The sequence below is a fragment of the Silene latifolia genome, chromosome 1 (genome assembly GCF_048544455.1).
Source record: "Silene latifolia isolate original U9 population chromosome 1, ASM4854445v1, whole genome shotgun sequence".
Taxonomy (NCBI): Eukaryota; Viridiplantae; Streptophyta; class Magnoliopsida; order Caryophyllales; family Caryophyllaceae; genus Silene; species Silene latifolia.
Genome location: NC_133526.1, coordinates 29645989 through 29651988, shown reverse-complemented (window position 1 = coordinate 29651988; position 6000 = coordinate 29645989).

Here is a 6000-nt window from a genome sequence, read left to right as displayed (position 1 = left end):
CTTAGAATTTATAGTAAAGATAATATTTGAATATATTATATTTTATCTTTTAGAATATTCTTTATTATTTTTTAAGGCTTTTAGGAAAGAAATAATAGAAGATATGATTTGTTAACATATCTCCTTTACTCGGCCATTAGGGTTTCTAGAAACCGAATTGACTTGCTCTTTCCTTCCTATAAATACTTTGCTCTTTACAACATTTAAAAGAGAGACCTTAAGCATAAAAATTGATCTTATTTTTACAAAGCAAATCGTGTGTTTCAAAGCAGAAAACCGTTTTTGTTATTTTTGAAAGGTCGTGTGTTTTAAACTCGTATACTCGTTCTTATTGTTATTATTATTATAAGATAATAGTGCTTAATTGATTTCTTACTCGTTCATTAACGTGAACTTTTAGTAGAATCATTAGTGCTTTCTTATTAGCGTAAGTTAGTCACTCGAGTATTTAACGGTACTCATTGAGTTATAGCTAGAGTTAGTTGTACGAGTTGGGTTAGTAAATTTGTAATCCGTAGAAAGGTACTAAATTTATTAATCGGGAATAGTGGACGTAGGTTTCGACTTGTGAAACTGAACCACTTCAAAAACCTTGTGTCTCCTCTCTTTCGTTCGTTTGTTTATTTTGTTTTACATTCATTAGTTGATTAGTTAAAGTTTAATCAATAAACTTTAAATAATCAATTACATTCGCATCGAAAAAGCTTTTAAAAGTTTTAAAATCCTCAATTCACCCCCCCCCCCCTCCCGAGTATTTTGGATCAATAGACTCTTCAATAACCACAATATAACCACCACACACATCATGTAATTAATACCTAGTAGGGAAACCCTACCTGAAATAAGCCATCACAAGTTCATCACAAGCAGCTAATCAAAATGCTCTTCTACGAGATTGTAATACTACGGTTTTGTGAGTCTCTGGGTACTCTATCGAGTGGGCCTTACTCTGTCGAGTAAGGGTGTTTTGATTTTAGAAAAAAGTATTCTGCCTGTAGGGTACTCGATTGAGTAGCCTTGGTACTCGATCGAGTAAGTGGCACTCGATTTAGTACGTTAGTTACTCGATCGAGTAGGTCGTTTAACAGGTTTTGTTAATAACGCGGATTAGTATATATATTATACTGTCATCTTTATTAAACACTTTTACAAACCTAATAAACTTTAAAAGGGAGATTGAAACTACGTTGTTCGCTTCATCCGTGTTATTGACAAATCCCGGAGATTGAGAGGTCGGATTTCATCGTTCTTTGTGTCCTTGTGATCCTTACGTCAAGGGTAATATCTACATACCAATTTTATAACATTTAATTAACTTTGTTTAAACTCTAATTTGGGGGATTGGGGGGTTTTTATGGTTAGTTGTGCTAGTAGTAATTATGTGATTATGTGATAGGAAGAGGATTCGTAGAGGAGAGGTTTTGAGATAGCTGTTGAGATCGTCTGCTTGTGTTTGCATTCCAGGTAGGGTTTCCCTACTCAGTATTAGTCACATAATGTGGTTTGTTGTTGATTGTGATTGTTGTAAAGTATCATATTCGTATTATGACGGTTGTTGGATTTGGTTGTTGTTGATTGTATCTGTCTGTGTTCTTCGGGGTGCGTCCCTGGCTGAGTGGAGTCACTTGCGGGAGTGGCTTCCCGCCCATTATTCGCCTTCTGTGGAACCCGCCACAGAAAGGATGTGCACATTAATAGATTTGGGTTTATCGCTCGATGGAGATGAGCGGGGCTTAGGTGGGAATGGCTGCGGTCCCCCACTGGCGGCGACGAGTAACCTGTTGCGATGGGTACTCTGGCAGGGTGACACACTTTAGTGTGTAGTCAGTATTGAGGAGTTGGTGATGAAGTTCGGGTTGATGTGACGATTGAGCTGTGTTGATTTCTGTTTTATTGTGATTATATAATTGTGTGATTAGTACTGACCCCGTCTTTGTTTTGTAAAACTGTGGTGATCCATTCGAGGATGGTGAGCAGTTGTTGAGCAGGTATGATTAGAGGCATACGAGCTAGCTGGGATGTGTCATCACGAGCTGATTAGAGTCTTCCTCTGTCGTACTTGAGTAGTCTTAGACATTTGGTTTTGAGGACATGTATTATACTTTTATCAGTTTGGTTTTGGATTGTAGTCACTTTAAACTTTATACTATTTAAATTATGTTTCGTTATTGTCATTTGATTATCATTGCCTCGGGAAACCGAGATGGTGACATTTCTATACCTGAGTGGTCCGGGTAAGGCACTTGGAGAATGAGGGTGTCACAGAGATCTCCTCCTATAATCACATATACAATCATGCAATTACTACTAAGCCAATCAAACACCCAAAACCCCCAAATTACCAATTAGGGTTTTGAACAAACACAACGAATCACTATAAAAATTATATAAGAATCTTACCCTTGACGCGACGAACTCAACGGTGTAAAGAACAAGACGATCCGACGACCCTAGCCCTTGGAATTTTTTAACAACGCGAAGAAGGAGAATAACGTAACCCTTTTTCTCTCTTGAATTATTTTAGAAAAGTGAAAACTGATTAAGAAAGGTGGCGGAAATCCTTTTATATTAATCACGCGTTATTAACAAAACCCGGCTAAAATAACCCGTAAGACTCACTTACTCGATCGAGTAAGGCACTTAGTCGATCGAGTTCCCAACTTACTCGATCGAGTCCCCAACTTACTCGATCGAGTACCCTACAAGCAGTCTACTATTTTGCGTCAAAAACTACTTACTCGACAGAGTAAGCCCCACTCGATAGGGTACCCATAGACTCATAAAACCGTTGTATTACATTTGAACCCACCACTGCTGCCCATTTTACTTCACCTCCCCCACCTCTTCCTCCTCTCCATGTTACTCGACTCTCCAATAACATCCGAAAAGCGAATCCGAATTATGCCAAATAGCCTTCATGCCTTCCTCTCATGCAACCCCCAACATAGTAAAACAAGCTCTCGTTGATCCTCTCTGGCGGGATGCTACGCAGGTCCAATTTGATGCTCTTATTCGCAACGAGACGTGGTCTCTTGTCCTGCCTAGTCAAGCTAAAAACATAGTCAGGTGCAAGTGGGTTTTTCGTATCAAATACAAGCGTGATGGAAGTCTCAAGCAACACAAAGCTCGACTTGTTGCTAAAGGCTTTCATCAACGACCCGGAATCGATTATACCGAAACTTTCAGCGCCGTCATTAAGCCTTTTAATAGGATTTGTCGCACACGTAATCAAAGATAAATTTCCCTTGGCACAAATGAATGTATTACGAGGGGTCGAACACAAGGAGACAGGAATTGCGTTATGAAAAGCTATGAATAGACTTCTATCAAGGTCGATTACGGTTGATTGTTTGGTTGATTTGATAACTTGCAAATTAAACAATGTAAATATATCTGATAAAGGAATCTAGGGGAGTCGGGTCACACATGCAATTGTATATAGATGTTCATGTTATACTCAGAATAAATAACATTGTTAATTGTTTAGGCTTAAAGACAACCACCTCTCGGCCTTATTGTCAACCATAGATCAGGTCATAGAGAACTCCCGTTATGACTAGGTCGTCCTACTAACACATGCTTAGTCTAATTTGATTCTGTGCCTTTCGACTTATAGAATGAATTAATAAACTTAATCAATGAATATGGCCACTAAACAAAGATTAATCAAGACGATGCAAACATGTGATAGAAATAATTAGACAATATTACATCAACCTAATTTAACATTTACAAATATTAATTATGATGGCTTCCCTATTTCTTAGACAAATGGAATTACTCACTCATATTGGAAATAACACTAATGTTGTATGAAATAATAAACATGATAAAAATGTAAATATAACTAAATGAACTATTATAAATTATGAATAAACTAAATAGAAATAACATGTGAATTAGTGAAATATTAAATATGAGAAATGTAATAAGGAATGCTAATGATAAACTAGTGATGATAACTTGATAACAAAATGTAATAACAAACTAATATGAAATGCTAATAAATAGAATGTAAATTATAAAACAACGTTTATGAAAAATGCAATAACGTAATAAACTAGAATCGAAATTACCGAAACAAGAACTTGGAACTTGAATGGAAGAACACAAATGAAACCCAAATATAACTTGAATGAAAAGATTGTATTATAAGAACCAAATGATTAACAAAATGTAAATTGTTTAACAAAGAACCAAATGCTTAACCACTACTACAGATACAGGCTATAACAACGGTTAAAAACCGTTGTTATATAAAAAAGCGGACGTTGTTAAAGCGTTCGTTGTTAAAGGTTTTAACAACGGTTGCTTTTTCTAAGTAACCTGTTGTGAAAACTATTAACAACTGTTTAAAGTAGAAAAAACCGGTGTGGAAACTGTGACTAAATTTTGGTGGGAAAGTTATAACAACGGTTAAAGTAGAAAAAACCGTTGTTATAACTAAAGACAACGGGAATTTTTTTTTAAAAACCGTTGTTGTTGATTTTTTTTTTAAAAAAAATAAATAAATTATATATTACTAGATGCATGCATTATTACTGCCCCTTATAATTCCGATGCATGCATTATTACTACCAAATCCCTGCATATGAAAGGACAATATATGGAATGAGAAGGGTTATAATTAAGATTTGAAGCAGATATGATGACACAACTTCCTAAACATATATTAATTAAAAACAATTCAAACGACACATTACTAAGTATAAATTCATGCATTATCTCAATCACCATTCCATTATCTCACTATCTCCAAACCCTAAACTACTAAAACAAACTCCAAACCCTAAATCTTTCAAACAAACTCCAAACTTCCTTCAACAATGAATGATACCATCCGTAAGACATGCATTTTGACCGAGTACAACAAGAGTTTCATCTGCCGGTTGCTGGACATCGAGGGCAGGTTCAGGAGCTACCTTGAGGAAGTTCGGAACGCACTCAAGGACGCCAAAAAAAATGGCTTGAAAGAGTAGCAGATGTTGCAGCTATATGACTATATAGCAACTGCTGAACGAAACCTCCAAATAGCAAAAGAGGAGAGGATGGATATCATAGAAGAGAATAAGACTCTCTATGCATATCTAAGAATTGCATTTTTAGCAATGTAATTCGTTTTTTTTATGTATTTATATATATGTTAATTAATTAAGTTTATTATGCATTCCTCTCCATCATCTTCTTCTTTGTTTTATTTTATTTAATTTGTTTTACAAGCTAATAAACGCAGAAAAACAACAGTGACAAAACTAATTAAGCGAATAATACTTAGAGAAAGAACATAATGATCGATAAAAACACATGCAAATGAATTAATTAGAGAAAGAAAATAATGACTGAGATGACAAAACCTAAATTAAACCATACATATTTACCTAATAATTAGAGAAAGTAAGAGACGATGACAACAACAGTGACGGAGATGATAAAGCGACGATGAGAAAGAGAGAAAGAGACGATGAGAAAGTGTGTGTTTGTGTTTGTTATGTTTGTGTTTGTTATAGGTTTGTGTTTGTGGCTACATTGATCTGTGTTTGTGTGGTTTATATTATGGAAAGTATTCACAACGGTTTTTACACATAAACCCGTTGTCATTAGAGAATATATTAACAACGGGTCCTTAGAAAACCGTTGTTAAAAGGTATTAACAACGGGTTTATATATAACCGTTGTAATTACTTTTCACTAACTTTGCGCCAAATTATTAACAACGGTTATAATGTATTACAGAGTAAACTGTTGTTATTAGTTTTTATATTAACAACGGTTGTGCAAGTTGGACCCGTTGTGAAAACCTAAAACAACGGTTATCAACACATAACCGTTGTAATTAAGTTTAGTAAAATTCGCGCCATCAATTCTACAACGTCTTATGGTGATTTTCGTGAATAAGCGTTGTTAAAGGGGCGTTGTAGTTGCCTGGATTTGTAGTAGTGAACAATATGTAAACTAATGAAAACTAGAGAGAATTGTTGCTTAAGGCTATAAGAAAGTGTA